The 18,165-nt window shown below is 51.8% G+C and overlaps 1 protein-coding gene across 1 annotated transcript in view; it reads right to left on the bottom strand.

The window, feature by feature from the left end:
• The window catches only part of Disp3 (dispatched RND transporter family member 3), a 48,924-nt gene extending 32,573 nt beyond the window's left edge, over positions 1-16,351 (bottom strand). Inside the window, exon 1 of the mRNA XM_032894703.1 lies at positions 16,102-16,351. The gene's annotated coding sequence lies outside the window, so the exon portion shown is untranslated. The remainder of the gene's footprint in view (positions 1-16,101) is intronic.
• Between the last annotated feature and the right edge of the window lie 1,814 nt (positions 16,352-18,165).

The following is an 18,165-nucleotide window of genomic DNA, read 5'->3' as shown; positions in this document are numbered from 1 at the left end:
CCAGGTTCCATTCCCAGCACCCACATGGCAGCCCACGACTGCCTGCAGCCCTAGTTCCAGAGGATCTGACCTTAGGGGGCACCAGGCACACATGTGTGCACATACATACGTACATACTGACAAAATTGTCATGTGCATAACATTTTTTAAAAGGGGGGGACCTATAAGCCAATTGCAACAGAAAAGACATTTCTTATGGCGGGTAAAAGCCAACAAGACTTCTAGCTATGTGTGGGTTTTCAATCTTTACTGCGTTCTCGGTCTCACTTTAGAACTCGAGGCTGCTCTGTAAGACGTTAAGATGTGGCTCCGTCCAGGGTTGGGGATTTAGCTCGGTGGAAGAGCGCTTGCCTAGCAAGCGCAAGGCCCTGGGTTCGGTCCCCAGCAACAAAAAAAAAAAAAAAAAAAAAAGAAAAAAAAGAAAAAAGAAAGATGTGGCTCCGTAGCAACTGCTTGTATATAATGAGCAACCGCAAAGCACCTTCAGGAGTCTGTCAGAGTAGGGAGAGAACATGATCTCTGGAGTCAGACAGGCCCTGGTTTGGCAACTGGAACATTGGCAAGACCCAAGCCATCCTGTCCTTCAGAGTTATCCTCGATAAAATGAGGCAGTCATTCCTGCCTCAAAGGATTATGGGGTCAGAAGTGGAAGTATCTGCAGTCCATGTAGTATGTTAAGTATCATCTGTCAGCCAATTAGATTCCTTTGTTCCCCTGTGGAAGCGCAAGACCCTCAGCCACTGCCCAGGGGACTGTGCCAAGGCTAGGTGTCTGCCACGGGGCCCTCAGTACATCCTCAGTTCTTCCCTGAATGCAGTGTTTGTCAAGCTTAGATCACTTAATATGCGGTTCCAGCAACTGCAGCCCTCTGAGCGCAGGCAGGGGCTAGGCATCTCCCAGTGAGATGTGAGGACTCCCACCGAGTAGCCCAAAGGCCACCTTCAATGTCCCTGGGAGAGCCAGCCCCTTGATGAAGGGAGACTCCTAATCCAGTTAGACACCAGGCAGAAAGGGAACAGGCAGCTGGACTGAGGATGCCGCACTTCCCACTGGCATGGTCTGGAGCCTTTCCCTTCAATATGCCCGGCGACCCAGGAACAAGAGAGTGCAGTCAGTCAGGGAAAGTGAGGAAGAGAATGGAGTAAGGCCATAGGTTTGTGCGTGAGGCAGGGGAGTGGGATAATGGGAGGTGGGGTGGAGGAGAGACAGACACAATACAAAGAATGACTGAGGAGACTCAGTCCAAGACTTGAAAGAAGGGGGGAAGTCAAGATAATGACCCCTTAATGGGGAGAAAGAAAGGAAAAGACGTACCAAGTTCTCTCCCTTCTTCCTTCCCCCTCTACCTTCCTGCCTTTTTATTACATTCTGCTCTCTCTTCTCCCCTGCTCTGTGTAGCTGTGCATAAATCCACCCATGGTGTGCACAAGGCATTCAGAGGACCCCTTCACGGAAGTCAGCCCTCTCCTTCCACCGTGTGCATCCCAGGGATTGAACTCAGCTTACAGGCTTTACCCCCACCCCATCTCACCAACACTTCTTCTGTTTGTATTTAGGTCAGTGTGTGCGTGAGTTATGTGCATCGTGTGTGTGCAGCTGCCCACGAGGTCAAATGGTGTTTGATCCCCGGACCTTGAGTTACAGACCGTTGTGTTCTCCTGGTGTGGGCGCTGGGAACTGAACCTTGGTCCTCTGAAAGAGCAGTAAGTGCTCTCGACCACTGAGCTCTGCAGTTCTGCCCTTAGGGTTTGAGATTGGATATTATGTAGCCTCAAACTTGCCTCAAGCTCTCCATATAGCCGAAGATGACCTTGAAATCCTGATCCTCCTGCCTCTACTTCCCAAGTGCTGGAGTGCCAGTCAGGAACTACCATACCTATCCGACTGATACAGTCAGTTTCAAGGTCATTCTTGCTGTGACTCAAAGCCATATCCAAAGCAAAACCCCACTTTTATAACCAGGGAGTGGGAAAGGAATCCCATACATATATATATTTTAAATATAACCCATTGGGAACGGGCTATCACTGTTTCGGAGGATTATGGGTGATTTTTTTTTTATCTTCTCTTTTTATGCTTGTCTGTTTCCAGATTTTCTGCAAAGATCAGGTACAGTCTTAGTTTTGGAACCAGAAATAAATGCTATTTAGATCGTGTGTGTGTGTGTGTGTGTGTGTGTGTGTGTGTGTGTGTGTGTGTGTGTGTGTTGGCATGCATATTTTACCAGCCATCTTTACCTCTTCGAGGAGTCATGATGTACTTGGTGTTGGGGGTAGGGAGGAAAGTGCTGGCCTCCAAGAAGCAAACCAAGGAACCAGGATTCAGTAGTGAGAATGCAGAACATTGGGCTGGGGGAAGGAGGGAAGATGTGTGGACACTGTCAGTCCCTTGAGGCAGAGGGGACAGTCTTAAAAGGAAGGGGAAGCAAATCACCACCCTCAAACCTTTAGCAAAGGAACTGGGGGAGTGGCTCAGTTGTACAGTGCTTGCCTGGCATGCATGGATCCCCTGCTTCCGTCCCCAGCATCCATACACCACGTATGGTGGTGCATACCTCTCACCTCAACACTCAGGAAATGGAGACAGGGGGAGGCCAGGAGCTTAAACTTCATCCTCAGCTCCATTGCAAACTTGAGACCAGCGTGGGCTATAGAAAGCTGTGTCCCCAGAAACAAAACAAAATATATCAAACACAGCAGTTCTGCTGCCCACACGGGGAAACTGAGACCCAGTGAGCAGCGGCGTTAACACCCAAGGGGTCGTTCCAGCAGTACGGGGCCAGGATTCTTGCCTGGAATTTTTCTATTTTGCCATCAGATTCTGAGAGCGTTTTTGGCGGCCCCAGCGGACATGCAGGTCTAGAATGATAAGCACATTCAAAATAGAGAAGCTGTGTTTGAAGACTACAGGGAAAGGAACTTTGGTGGGAGGTGGTGTTGACACCCAACCAGGCCCCTACTTGTCCTTTATGCGGTGCCCAGGCTGGAGGCCAAGGCCAAAGCTTTCTGTTTGCAACTTTCTTCCTAGCCAGGGATGACAGACTCCTTCCTTCTTCATTCCCTCATCCCAGCCAGACTATTAAAATGTAATCAAAAAATCACATTAGACATGCAGATTCTACTTAAAATACATATATGTATATATATAATTTAACGGCAATTAGGAGCTAATCAGCTTTTTCTCCCTGACTCGCTGTGTTTTGCTTCCCTGGTTCAGCTCTGGTCCACGAACAGCTCAGAGCCCTTAGAATCCTCTCACATCGGGGTTGAAAGATTTGGGCAGAAGTTCAAACTGAGACGCTTTGAGTTACGTGGTTCCACTCTGCTGCTATTGCCGCTGGAGTACAGGCCTTGCCTCTCTCTGCTTGTGGGTCTGCCTCTTTCAGAGTCTAGCTCATGGGGAAGGAAGGGAAACGAAGAGAAGCTCACAGGCACTCCTAGGTACCGCTGTCCTGAGACCTCGTTCTACCTTCCCGATGTCCCACCACATGCCTGTTAGTCAGCGTTCCAGGACTTTTCTATGACTTGGAAACTCCATTCCAAACTAGGAGACTGGCGGTGGCTTAGGTGCTCGATGGGGGACAAAATCACATGCATATGGGGTGAAGTCGAATCCTGGCTAGCTGAGCTAGAATCTCTGATGCTCGTTAAGATAATTATAACATCATAATTAGTTCTGGTTCCACCGCGCTAGAGAGGATTTTCAACCCATCTCTGTCGGCCTCATATCAACCTTGCAACAAAGGCATGTGAGCAGCCCCATTTTACAGGAGAAAAAAAAGTCACAGAGAATATATCTATATCATATCTGTATCTAATTTATATCTATCTATCTATCTCATCCTTATCTACATCCATATCTTTATAATCTAATATATACATATATATGCAAGAACTTTATTTCACTAAAGAACTCTTTTTAAAAAAAAAAGATTTATTTATTTATTTATTTATTTAAATTTATAAATGTAGCTGTCTTCAGACACACCAGAAGAGGGCATCAGATCCCATTACAGATGGTTTGAACCACCATGTGGTTGCTGAGAATTGAACTCAGGATTTCTAGAAGAGCAGTCAGTGCTCTTAACCACTGAGCCATCTCTCCAGCCCCCTAGAAAACTCTTAATACAAGAGGAATAAGAAGCAGAGAGAAAGTGGGGGTGCCCACAGGAGCAACTCGATACTAGGGCAGTTCTAGAATTTTCTCTCAAGAAACCCAGGTCCTAAGCTGGAGATACAGCTCAGCAAGAGAGTGTTTGCCTAGCATGTGTAAGGCTCCGGTTCAATCCCCAGGACCAGAAAAAGAAAATTCCAGATTCTAACTGGCAAATGCTCTGCCGGGGCCCCCAGACCTACAAACAAAGGCAGACGGTATTTCTCCAAACTCTCTTCCTTCCTCCGAAAACATGAACTTAGGTCTCTCCGCTATCCTGGGGCAAAGCTAGCTGGGATAGCCGCCTAGACTTCCTGCAGGAGGCGTGTTCCCAGGAAGTACCATCCTATTGGCTCAACGGGACCTGGGCTTACTGATTGGGAGCCTTGGTGAGGTGGAGGAGGAAATGGAGGGGCAGTAGGAAAGGCTGTGGTAAGCCTGCCCAAGCCCCTCATTTCTCAGAGATGTGCAGACTGCTGAGGCAGAGCAGATGAGGGACAGCCATCCTCCCCAAGCTGATGGCTGCTGAGGAAACTGGGCGCTGACTCGTAAAACTGAACGGGCTCGAAATATATCAGGCAAACAAGCTTTGCTCTGGGCAGTATATCAGCCAAGGGCACTGTCCCGGAGTCTCCAGAGAAGTCTCAAAATTGTGTTTCTGCCATTCTGTGGATTCCCTCTGGTGGGCTCCGTGGGACGGGAGTGGTTCCCCCTGACAGCAAGAGGTTATTAGAGACTTAAAACCAGGGTCCGATTCCAGGGCTGAAGGGTGAGCTGGGCAGGACAGGTCGTGTAGTTAGAAAGGCCTGGGTTCGGGGTTGGGGATTTAGCCCAGTGGTAGAGCGCTTGCCTACCAAGCGCAAGGTCCCGGGTTCAGTCCTCAGCTCAAAAAAAAAAAAAAAAAAGACTTGGGTTCCAGTACTGCCACTGCCACTAGTTGGGCGTTTGGGGCCATGAATGCTTCTCCATCGATTGATGGTGCGATGCTTACCAACAGCCAGGCCCTACTGTGTGACCTGCACACACTATGTGCTCTTTAAGATGTACATTTTATTCATTTTGTGTGTGCACACGTACGTATGCATGTGGAGGTCAGAGCACACTCTGCTGGAGTCAGTTACGTCCTCTCGTTACGTGGGTCCTAGGGCTGGAACTTGGGGCCCTCAGGTTTGGAGGCAAGCGCGTTTAGCTGCTGAGCCCAACCGGTTTTTATTCCGTTTCTCATCTGCTCTCAGCTCACAGAGCACTTAGCTGCCCGCAGGGTAGGGCCGGCTAGAGTTCCTGCAGGCTGAAGGCAGAAGCCGTCCTTTTAGGCACCCTGTTCGGCTGCCGAAGGGACTCCACCCACTGATCTCTCCTTCTCTCTCTCCTTTTCCTCTTTCCTACCTGTGCAGCTCAGGCCTCTTTTCCAGACCCATCAATCAGCCCAGACTCTGGGGCCCTTACAGCAGCCTCGGTATCACAGAGAACAAGACAATGAAAGCTTAATGTAGCCAGCAGCATGAATAGAAATAGAAATTAGAACACGCTCCCAGGTACTCCTGGTGGGAGGGGCAGAAGGTTCCAGAAATCCCACCCTGTCGCCCCTTCCCAGCACATCCTGACCACTGTCTAGATTGCCATGAGGGGCTCTGGAGCCTGGGACCCCTAGAGCTCAGCAGCCTCTGCAGTCAGTTCTCCAGCCCCGGAGAAGATTGGGCTAATAAAAAAGAGAAGAACCCACAATGGAGGGTGAATAACCAGGGCTATAAAAGCCAAATTGGATTCCTTCCTGGCTGATGAGCTCAGGGCTCTTCTCTCTCTAAGACCCGATTAGCAAATATGTAAAACCACTCTTGCTTCCCCGGTTCCAGGCAGCTCTTCCTGGAGCTTGCCCAGGGGCAGGTGATGGGCGCCTGCAGCAGCAGAATTGGCCAGGGGCTGGAGTAGGGTCCTGACCTGCCACAGACCTGCTGTGTGACTTAGAATAGGTCATCTACCGTCTCTGAGCTTGTATGTCCCCCCCCTACCAGATACTGAGTGGGAAGAATTATCTTAACGTAAGTGGGAGGGAGCAGGGCAAAAGAAGCTTAGTGCCGGGGGAGGTCTGCCCTTATCCCCATCACAAGCTACTGTGTAATGGGGTAGAGGGAGTGGCCCTCCAGGGCAATGCAGTAACATCAGACTGCATAGCCGAGATAGCTGAATGGCCAATAGGTATGTGCTGGACGCTGTTACCTCCTCTGAGACACAATGTAGCCCAGTTCTGGGAAAGGTCTCAGATACACCTCGATCCCACCCATGAGTCCAAGCCTGAGGCCTCTCAGAGAGAAACTGGAGGGAATAGAGAGGCTCTAAGATGGTCAGGAGCTAAAGCAGGGTGCTCCAGCCTTGGGGGAGCACTGTGACTAAACCAGAGCCCCTCCCCTGGAGAACTTAGGCTCGTAGAGCACAAAGGAGGCCAGTCCCAGAGGAGAAAGGCAGGAGAACGGTAGAGGCCACCCAGGCTCCATCTACCAAGCTGGAGCCATTTTCTGCCCGTCCTCAGTCTTCCCAACCTAGGGGACTCGGACACTGCGGCTCTGCAGCAGTTTCCGGCTTGCAGACCATTAGGTCTCATGTTTTCCACCCCCAAGGAATGATTTCCAATTTGCAAAGCAGAAAACTGCATCTTTTAAGGGACTACTGGGGCTCGTTTAGACCTGAACTTTTCACTGTTAGGTTTTACTTGAGTTTGAAATGTTTGAAAACGCTGGGCTCTAAAAATCAGCCCATCTGACCCTCACCGGTGTGTGCTGTTCACAGGCACTCGCCATGCGCGCTGGCTGGTGTGCACACCCAGTGTCAACCCCCGTCATTCTAGGGGCAATCTCGGCAGGGTCTCTGCTGAGATGGCAGAACAGCAGCCCCAGGAGAGAGGTGAATGGAAACTTCAACCTTAGACACTGACATCCTGCTTTGCCTTGAGGGTGTCCTGGTGAATTCTCCTTTCAGTGCCCAAGTCAGTGGCTTTCCCAGTGATTGGTGATTGACAGCTCCAGCATACATGGAAGGAGTGTGGTCAGTGCTGGAGGAGCGCCTAGTAGTCCTCCTTATTTAAGATTGGCCCGGATCGGGGTTGGGGATTTAGCTCAGTGGTAGAGCGCTTGCCTAGCAAGCACAAGGCCCTGGGTTCGGGTTCCCAGCTCCAAAAAAAAAAAAAAAAAAAAGAAGAAGAAGAAGAAGAAGAAGAAGAAGAAGAAGAAGAAGAAGAAGAAGAAGAAGAAGAAGAAGAAGAAGAAGAAGAAGAAGAAGAAGAAAAGATTGGCCCGGATCCCTTAGCAGGGCTAAGAGTCTGACACTGCTCTGATTCTCAGCCCACCTTGTGATGAGTCCATTGTCTGTTGAGATAGGCAGGAGTGGTCAGAGTTGAGCAGCTGGGGTCAGGGGCTATGGCTGGAGAGTGGAACCTCAAGAGTCTAGCCTTGACTCTGCAATTTTTATCACAAAGGTACTGAGAAGATCCAGGGCTCTAGGGCTAACAACTGCTGCTTCCAGTCCCAGAGATCTGGAGAGACCCAGTAAGGCACTTGGTCCCTCCTCCAGCAGCCATACCACCTGTCCTGATATCACTGAGATGTTACCAAGTCTCATCCCTGTCTCCTGTTTGCCCTCTGTCAGCGGGAAGGCTGAATCTAATGAGCTTCAAAGACAACCCAGTTCTGTCTTCCAAAATCCCTAAAGGGTCAGGACGTAGGTGGTGAGAGAAGAACGGAGCTAGCTGGGAAGGGAGGTGTTGATTCCCTGAGAACTTGGGGTTCCACAGCCAGGAGCCAAGGGAATCCCATAACGGAGGGTCCTTCAGGATGGAGTGAGAGAATGAGACTCATGGGATCAAATCACCTTGTCTGCAGGCCCCACATCACCTCAGGGCAGGAGACCCACAGGATGAGCAGGAGTCTAGGCATGCTTTGATGGAGGACTGCAGAGGAAGGGGCAATCCGCTCGGTCTTCTGGGAAGGCAAACAAACCAGACTGATTCTTATTCAGATGCTGCCCCTGGCTAAACTGGCAGTAACAGGAAAGCAGTCGCTCCCCACCCCACTGTGTCAGGCCTTGCCAGGACCCTAGGCTTGGACTTGGCTTCATCTACTATACATCCCTCCAGGAGAGGAATCTGTCAGGGTCTCTAATCTAGAGCCAAAGATCCCTCCCCAGGCTTCTCAGGGGCCTCCTCTAGTAACGGACAACTCTTCCAGGAGGAAGGGAAGTTCTTTGAAGATGGGGATAGGGACAGAGAGTCTTTCCTTTGTCAGTACGGGGGGTTGGGGGGCTGTCAGTCAAAGCCCTGATTATCAAAGCTAATTAGAAAGCCCTTTAGCTCCATCCATCATTCATCTATCTGTCCATCTGTCTGTCTGCCCATCCGTCCATCCATCCATGCAATCACCTATTCATGTGCCCACGTATATATGCATCCATCCATCATTTATCTACCCAGCCATGCTTGTACCTACCTACCCATTCTTCTATGCATGCATGCATTCATGTAGCCATAAACAAACACACACACACACACACACATCCATCCACCTATCATATTTCCTCACCCACTCATGTGTCTACCTCATTCATTAATGCATATTTGCATCCATGTAGACAGCCATCCATTCATCACCTATCCATGTAAACAGCCATCTATCTATCCATCCATCTATCCATCCATCCATGTATCCATCCATTCATGAAATCACCTATCCATCCATTCACCTATCCATGTAATCATCTATCCATTGCTCACATATGTATCCATTCATCATGTTCCCATCCATCCATCCATCCATGCATTCATCCATGCATGCATAAATCCATCCACTTATTCATCCATCTATCCATGCACTTATCTCTCCATGCATGTATACATCTACCCACCTACTCATCCATTCATGCATTCTTCCATCCACCCATGCTTCAACCCATCCACCTACTCATCCATACAGGCATGAAACCATCTACGTACCCATCCACCCATGCATCCATTCCACCCTATCGGTACTTTCTACTGTTATTTTTGTTAAACCATCCTAATCTTGACTTTGTGAAATCCTTCTTCCCAAAAGATTCATTAAATTCTCACCCTAGACCCATTCTCACGTTCTCTGATGCCCAAAAATATCTCTTGATTCTGACATCTCCTTGTGTATCGTAGATTTTAGCTGTTACTTCGGATGGTCTGCTGCAAGCCTCTGTCAGACTTGCTAGGGCAATCAGGCTGCCTTGCAGGTAGCAGGTAGCAGTTGCTACTGTGGTACTTGTCCCCAGCCAGACCAGGAAGGGTTTTATCTGGTGGCCGATGCTTTTCCAAAGCCTGATTTCTTTCTGGTTTAATTTCTCTCAGGTCTGGACTGCAGGCAAGAACCAAAACCAGTGTCCTATTTTTTGTGAACCACACAATGAAGCTTTTAAACCAAGGCTTTCATCCAGGAATCCCCAGATGCTACTATACTCAGAGGGACCTGGGACCCACCTGTGTCTACCACGGGTGGAAATGGGAAGCTATCCAGATGAAAGCCAGAGGATGGCCTGTCAGTCAGCCAGATGCTGTCCGCATCTGGATATCAGAAAAGTGATCTGTTGGCTGCTTGGCAGTCAGAACTGCAAACGGCCAGTCCCCACCCCAAGCCAGACATACAAACCACCAATCACTGAGGATCCAAAAGGTGCTTCCACAAATTGTGTTAGTGAAGGCCAAACTGTGGACTTCATCCTGTCATAGTAGTCTGTCATCACCTTGTCTGGGTTCAAATCCTGTCTCTCTCGTTTCCTGCTTCACCTCTCTCTGCCTTTCCCACTTCCTGCCCTTATGATGGACATAGTAGGTGCCACCTGTTGCCATCTGACTGACAAGACAAGATCTACAGAATGTCACCCGTGGAGCAGACATTCGAAGTCTGCTGCCTGGGGCTGCAGAGACGGCTCGACAGTTAGGAGCATTTGTTCTCGAAGAGGACCAGCACCCACCTGGTGGCTCACAACTTCCATAACTCCAGTACCAACAACCTCTTCCAACATGGGCACTAGGCACACATGTGGTTCACGTATATACATATGTGAACAAGACGCTCATACATACAAAATAAAGTTTTAAAACCACGAGGCATGCTGCTTGCTCTCGGAGTCATTCTTATAACTGGGCTGACCTCTCTGCAGCTCAACCCCGGCAAGGCTCCTAAGAAGCCCTTCAAGATGGTACCAAGGTCAGGACAATGGGGAAACGTCACTTCCCAGTGTCCCAATTTAGCGCTGTCTTTCTGCCCTTGGACTCCGTGTGTGTATCTTCCCCAGAGTCGGGAAGGTACTACCTGTCCTTCGGGGCAGATCTGGATGCCCATTGCCTGCCATGCTTCTTCTCCTACTGACCAAGGTGCCATACGTGTGCTGGATATCAGGACCACATGTCATCTGGGAGGAACTGGCCCCATGGCGCCTCCCACCACAGTCACCAAGACAGGAAGATGATAGCCTGCTGGTTGTTATAGCACCTATGGAAATTTACCGCCGGAACTGGAGATGACCGCTTGCTTGGATTAGGTCCTCGGTTCCGGAAAATACTGGGTCCCTCTTCTGTTTTGGGAGAGACATGAAAGCAATCACTTGGATCACTGATCACCTTTGCTCTCGGGGCAGGAGTCAGGGATGGGGTAAGGGACTCCATGGTACTCTACAGGGCTCCAGATAGATCTTTCTTTGAACGCCCAGTGCGTGGCACACCATGGGGCTGTGCATGGACACTCAGGGGTGCAGGGGATTAAAGAAGCCTTTCCCAGGAGGTTTAAGACCCCGAAACTCTCTCCCAGGATAGTCTTGCCTGGTTCCAAAAATTGCCCTCTGTTGGGGACCCGGATGAAAGAGGCTAACATCGGGACCCATACAGATCTTTCCATTGTCCTGACCTTACTCGCAGTACATTGAGTCCTGAGCCTGTCACCAACGCAGCTTCAGACTTCCTAGGTTCCCAGGCTCGCTTCCTTAGAGAGAGGCATTAAAAGGAGGGAGTGGGGTGCCAGAATCTAGGGCCTGCATCCCGTGGTGTCCTCATCTAGCTGCTTCACTACCTAAGATGTTCCTGCCCTGACCCTCTAGTGACATCCTGCAATGGCTTGTCCTAGATGCTTCCCTGGGTCTCCTCCTTCCAGGGATTGGCAGGAGCACAGCAGCTGCCGGTGCCAGCAATCAAGACAAGGCTGGAGAGGTGTCATAGAATTAGCCTGGAGCTGCCCAGTGGCTGCACCTTCCCCCTGACTCTGGTCCCAAAGCCTCCCTTTCCTCATTCTCACAGTGAACCTTCTGGCAGGGGCTCTGCTGGACCCCAACGGCTCCTTAACTAGTGATATGACCTTGGGCGAGCGACCCAACCTCTCCAGTCTCACCTGCTTCCTCCCATTGTGAATTAGAACAAGAACGCTTGTCTTCAGGGTGGTCTCGGGCATTAGAGGACAAAGGATGTTTAGCAAGAGCTGGCATGCTGTATGTGCCTCACTTACTGGTTGTTGTAGGCCCGGGGTAAGAAGAGGTTCAGGCTGACATCAACAGGGATGCAGGGATGGATTGAACAATGACAGGAATTTCATCTCTGCCCTTGAAGGGACACTGCTAGACTCACTGCCTGTATCAATTCGGTCCCCTAGGGCCAACCAGACTGCTCCAGAACAAGCCTCTTCGAGACTGGGGTTCTGGTACAAGAATGCTGTGTGACGCTAGGGAACTTACTTGCCTTCTCTGAAGTCACTGTTTGGCTCTGACCGCTTCTGAATTGTGTTGTCTTTCCTAGCCTAAGATCTACAGATGTCTCAGGGCTCTGGTTGGGTTCCCAAGGCAGGAGACGGGGCCTGAGATGCAGCAGTGAGGCACTCAGACCCAGTCTCAGCCAAGTCATGGCTCAGAAACCCCAGCTACCCAGTGCACTCAGGCCGCTTAGAGACACATTTGACCACGCTAACGATCACATACGTGGGTCTGTTTTTTTCATCTTATTTGCTTCTTGAGACAGAGTCTCAGTTGCTACACCAAGCACGAGCGGTTGGTTCTCTTGACGGAACGTAGCAAATAAACACGAAAGAAATAACTACGACAGCGCAGAATCCTGGGCACGGGGGAGACTTCTGCGTCATTCAGATCAAAATTTGGTCCTGTCTGGGATGGCGGCTCACACCTTTAATCTCAGCACTCGGGAGGCAGAGGCAGGAAGAACTCTTCCGATTCGAGGCCAGCCTGGTCGACAGATTGCCTTCCAGGATAGCCAGGGCTACACAGAGAAACCCCAACTTGAAAACCAAAACGAACAAAAACCCAGGCCCAACTTGGACTCTTCAGGTCGTGAGGTCTCAGGATAGTCTCTCTGTTTTCTTTTTCCCACGAATCCCCTGAGGATAATGACCCCGGGCCTCGAGAAGCTTAAATACGACCACATGTGTATGTGTTTCCTGCCTGACAGGCGGCAGGCATCCAACCGGCCACTGCTGTTAAGGTGCTGCCATTACCAGCCTCTCATGGTAAACAGGGGACATGAGGCCATCAGCCTTGCATGTCCCTTCCCAATGAGCTGGTGACTAACCCTCAGGAACCTATCAACTACCATCATCCCGTTCCTGGAACCTTCCAGCCAGGGCAGCCGGTGTCGAGTGTGGCCTGTGGTTTCCCAGTGTGGGGCACGAGCTGGCTGGGAAGAGTCCCCTGGCTTCCCTGGACTGGAACGGGTACCGTCCCTGCCTCTGGCCTTTGTTGAGCAGCTGGAGCTCGTGCTGCACTGCCTGCCTGTGAAACGCGACTCGTGGAAAACATGCGTATTTGCGACTGGGTGCGTGTTTCTATTCCGGGCTGCTGCTGTTCTCTTTATTTATTTTCCCCGGGATATTGGTGCTCTGGAATCCAGCTTTGGAGGGTGTTTTGACAGACTTTGACGCCTCTCACACTCCACGGGCAGAAACAGGCTTCCGTGGGGGGGGTGGAGGGTGGTCAGTGAGAGAGAGAGAGAGAGGGTTTCAAATGACAAGCCCCTTAGCTCCCTCGCTCGCTGGGCTAGGACAGGGACAGTGGCGGTCACACTTGAGCATGCTGGAAAGGGAACACTGAGGGGGGTACGGGTGAGAGGATGATTTCAAAGGGGGAGGGGGAGGAACTAGAGATAGAGAGACAAGCTTCCAATTAAAATCCAGCGGCTATCAGTTATCAACCAGGACTGTTACGATCAGCTCCTATGCCATTGTTGTGACCATCATCTTGGGGTGACTATATACAACCAATAGTTGGTTGGTGGTTCCCTTGGGGGAGCCCACCACATCTCTAGGCACCTTGATTTGCAGCCCACAGATCAGGATTCTGTGAGAAACGGCTTAGTCAAAGGGTGCTGAGACCTGCCCTCCCTCAGTGTACACACAGATCAAGACCAGCCTGCTTGGTTGAGTCCTAAAGACTTGAAGCTGCCGGTGATATATCTTGGACAGTCCCTTCTGTGAAACCATGTGTCTGGGGACAAGGACCATCAACCTAGCAACTCCATCTGCCTTTCTGGCCAGGTGTGCCGGAAAGGGGGGGAGGGGGGTCCTCATCACCAGAAGCGAGGACTTGGACCATCGTACCTTAGCACAGTGGAGAGATACACATCAGTGCCTGCCTCCATGGAGACTGGGCCTGAGCTGTGTGATGTAAGAAAATTACTTGGCATCTCTGGTCCTATTAAGAAAATGAACTGAGCATCCCTCACTTGGGAGTAGGGTGTCTTTAGCAGGAGTGAGGGATTCTCAGGAAGCAGCGGGAAGCACCATAACCTTTGTGAGTTACAACCATGGTTTCAATCCTGTGCAAGTCAGGACATTCACTATAGAGTGAACATTCTTCACGATCACATCCAAAAAACAATCTCACGGGCAACCCTGCCCATTTACAACAGGAAGCCCAAAGCCAGAGTATGGCGAGAGTCTATCCAGGGGAGCACGGGGCACCCGTGACCAATTAAAACCAGGGACTAGGAATCTCTGTTTCAGGCTCATTTCTCCCTCTACTATAAGGATTTTCTCAAGCCTTTTCAGGATTTTAAAGACAACAAGAGAGTCTCAAAGGGCAAGCTGAGGCCTGGGTCTGGATCCTTCAAAACGACAGCTCTGGAGGAGGGGGGGAGGGATAACTGAGGTTTCCCGTGACCCCAGAACTGTCCCGCTCACCAGGTTCCGGGGCCCCTTGAGACACTTTTCTGAGGCTCTGACCCTGAAAAATTTCCCAAGATTGTCAGTAAAAGCTGCCGAAGCTATTGAGAAGAGAGAGGCAAATACTCGAAGAGACAGGAATGGGTGAATGGAAACTGCAGCCGAGGAATCAAGCCAGAGTCTGTGCCCCAAGGGCCAGTAGTGCCAGCACGGGTATCAGAGCGCAGACCACATCAGTCTCCAGTGAAGGGAAGTCAGGAAAAAGGACGAAGACAGTCAGAAAGGATGATGGACGGGAAGCACTAAAGGGTGTGCAGTTGAAAGATAACCCTGGGAAGGAGAACAGCCAACAAAGAGTGCTAGCAAAGACTGCAGACCCTGGAGGGAGAAGATATGCCAGGAAGAGGCTTGAGCGGGCATGGGGGTGGAGAGTCCGAAATGGACACTGAGCTTCCAACCAAGACTGTGAGGCGCCTGCCTGCCTGGCTGGGTTGCTGCCCGGAGCTTCCTTTGAGCCTAACAGCTGCTTCTAGGTCTGCAGTAGAAGGGGGAGGGAGGGGGTGCTGATCGAGCCTGTGTGCTCGTGTGTGTACCCACAGCCTGAGTCCCTGTATACCGTGAGGTATCAGTGCGGGGTCCTAGGCAGCGGTCTCTGGAGTCCGGGGGTTTTGAGCATCCTCCAGCGAGAGCGAACGTTGAGTGGGATGAGTCCTGGCCCACGAACTGGGGCTTGTGGGAAGACGAGGCTTGTCCACGTGGGTGTGAATCCTGGGTCTCTGTATGCATTGTGTGAGCCTATGAGCCACGATATAGGAATGTATTTACCAGAAAGGAGTGTGAATTTGTGCGTGGAATGTTCGTGAGTGCTCTATATCAAGTGCGTGCGTGTGCTTCATTCGTGCGTATGGATGGTGCTTGGGGCTGTAGGCTTCAGTGCGCTGTCCGCGGTACTGACCTAGAGTGCAACCAGACTAGGACTCGCACCCAGACTCAGGAAGCATCCGTGGACCGGACAGAGGTGGGACAGAGGAAGACTCCAGGGAGGTGTCTCCCAGGGGAGTTGGGAAAAGTTCTCCCAGCGGCAGGGCTGGCCCTCCGGACTCGCCGCCACTCGTGCTGGTAATCTTTCCCCGACTGTGCTCCACGGCTGCAAAGATGCCCACCCCATCACAGTCCTTACGAATGTTCTGGGCTGACACAAGGACCCTCTAGCGCTCCACTTCCATCGCCTGCCGGAGCCCCAGAGGTCCTGGCACCCAGCGGCACCTGCAGCGGGTTAGCCGCAACCCAAGACTCAAAGAACGTCCCGCCAAGCGCGTGAGTGCGCTCAAGTAGGGGGCAACTATAGAGGCTGTAGCTTTCCTGTCCCCTCCCTCTTCTGAAGCCTGGCGGACAGCGGATTTGGGATGGCTTCAGGCTGACACTCAACTTTTATGGACCCAGAAAGATACCCACTGGGACGAGCAGGGATGAGCAGGAGATAGGGAACCAGGATGATTCTGGACATTAAACGCGCTCCCGCAGACCGAGGCTGCAGCTGGTCCCCAACGCGTTGATGCAAGCCTCAGGGGCGCAGGGACAAGCTCTGAGATAGGAACTCTGTCCCCATCAGCCGGCTTTCCTGGGCATTGAGGCCCTTGCTCGGGGTGGCCTGAGAACGAGAGAACTTCCCGCACTTCCCCCGCCTCCTCCCCGCGCAGGCTGGGGCGCATGTGGCGCGTTAGACCCTTCACCTCTTCGGAGCAGCGCATCCCCAGTCCCGATGGCGACCAGCGGCCGTCACACTCACCTCGCTGGCCGAGACGAGCTAGGCTGATACACGGGTGCCTCAGGGGTTAAGGGGCTTCGGCCACCCCGCTTCGAACACTTGTCCCTTGTAGAGAATTTCAGAAGGAAAGGTCCTCAGAGCTATAGGAGGCCAGCGGCCCCCAAGCTCCGCTCGCCGGCGTGCAGACCGCGGCCAGGTCCGTGACAACTACGTCCCCAGCGCGCACGCGAAGCACTCGGCGCCGCCGCCGCCTTTTATCTGCCGCCCGCCTTTGTTTGGGTCCCGGTTCCTACCACGGGGTGCGGGGGTGTCCCGGGCAGCCTCTGGAGTCGCGCCGCCCCCCGGCCACTGGCGCCTCCAGCATCAGCGCCTGCGGGCTCTGCGTCACCGTCCGGCTAGGGCTTGCGCTCCGCCGCGCGCTGCTGTCTCCCGGTCCCGCCGCCAGGCGCCGCCCTGGCTACCTCTCCCCCTGCGGGAGCTGCGTGGTGGTACAGCCAGCTCCCCGAGTTGGCGAGCAGGGACAGAGCATAGCGCAGCGACCCCTGGGGGTCAGTCTTAGTCACTGCAAACGGACCTGACCATACCCCCTACTGGCCCCTGAGATTTCCGGGTGCCCAGGTCTCTCCCAGTCGTGCGCTCCGGCTGGCGGCTCTCAGCCCCATCTGCCCAGCCTTGGCACCTCACCAGCTTGCTGGACACTTGAGGGCATCCCCGGGTGCCCTCCGGAGGTGGCTGCCAAGCCCAGGCGCCTGGCATCATCTCTTCCTCCCTCCTCTATTCACCTCTCTGGCAGCAAAGCCCAGAGCCCTGCCAGCCCCTGGGACCAGGCACTCGTCCAGCAAAGCACAAGGTCCGCCTGACACCCCCTGCTGAAAAGATACCCAAAGAAGAAAGGACCTAGAAACCAAGGCTATCTCCGGCTTCATTTCTCTTTCAGTGCTCCAAAGGCATTGGCCTTGATGTCACCCAAAGAGAGCCAAGGGAACCCTCAAACGGACCTGGCGCCAGCCCCCCGCTGCAGGTGGGACACCACTGCCGGCTAAGAGGTCACCCAGGTGATTATGACACGAGTCAAGAATGCGAACTTTTGGAGAACCAGGAAGATAAAGAAACAAGTGAGCTACAATCTTGGCCCTCAAGGAGACCCCATTTTATATGAGAGAATGCAGGATCATTATGAAATAAAAATATCAAAAGTCCCACACCTAGCTCTTTGCTGTGTAGCCCATCGGTATTCTTGAAAGAGGAAACCTAGGGGCCTGCGAAATGGCTTAGCAGGTGTTTGCTGCCAAGCCTGACAACCCAAGTTGGATCCCCAGGGCAAACCCGCTTCTGTGTCCTGTCTTCTGGCCTCTACTCGTGCACTGTGGTACACATGTACATCCCTTCCAAGCATACATACTGTAAATAATTAAGCTTTGATTAAGAAGACAACGTGGGAGTTCTCTGAACCCCTCTCACTTCGGGGTTCTGCAGTAAAATCCTGGTGTCGCTCACTTGCAACATCCAGTTAGTTTTTCTGGACACAATCCCTGGGGACTGCACTCACAGGCTGTCTGCCAGGTGGATATATTTAGGTGCTTATAATCCTGGCTGCCCCAGAACTCATCTGTGCAGATGTGAATGACCAGAACCAATGTTCCTGCCCTGACATTCTTGTCCCTGCACCACATGCTCTGAAATGGTTCTCAGGGGGACCCACTGGCCAGCCATCAAATCTGTCTGAAGATATGTAGTGAATTCATACCACCGTGAAGACATTTGGGTTATGGAGTGCTCCTGGCAGGAAGGATCCAAGAGAGGGAGAGAGAGAAGACAGATGGATGGACAGACAGACAGAGACTAAAGCCTAAAATGGAGGGTATGTATATTGCTGTCACAAGAGCAGAAGCCAAATGTGGTACTCGAGGTAGAACATCCCTGCAGTGCCTTACAAATGTCCGGCTCCACATAACATATCCCAGGGGAAGGCAGAGAAAGAGCAGCCATGGGGGAGGGAGGGAGGCAGGAGAACCAGGGAAATATTTGTTTCTAAGGGAGCAATGGGAGACACAAAGTGTGTTCCCATGCCCAGCGGAGAGCAGA

Source organism: Rattus rattus, chromosome 1, assembly GCF_011064425.1.
Source record: "Rattus rattus isolate New Zealand chromosome 1, Rrattus_CSIRO_v1, whole genome shotgun sequence".
Taxonomy (NCBI): Eukaryota; Metazoa; Chordata; class Mammalia; order Rodentia; family Muridae; genus Rattus; species Rattus rattus.
This window is presented reverse-complemented; position numbering and strand designations above follow the sequence as displayed.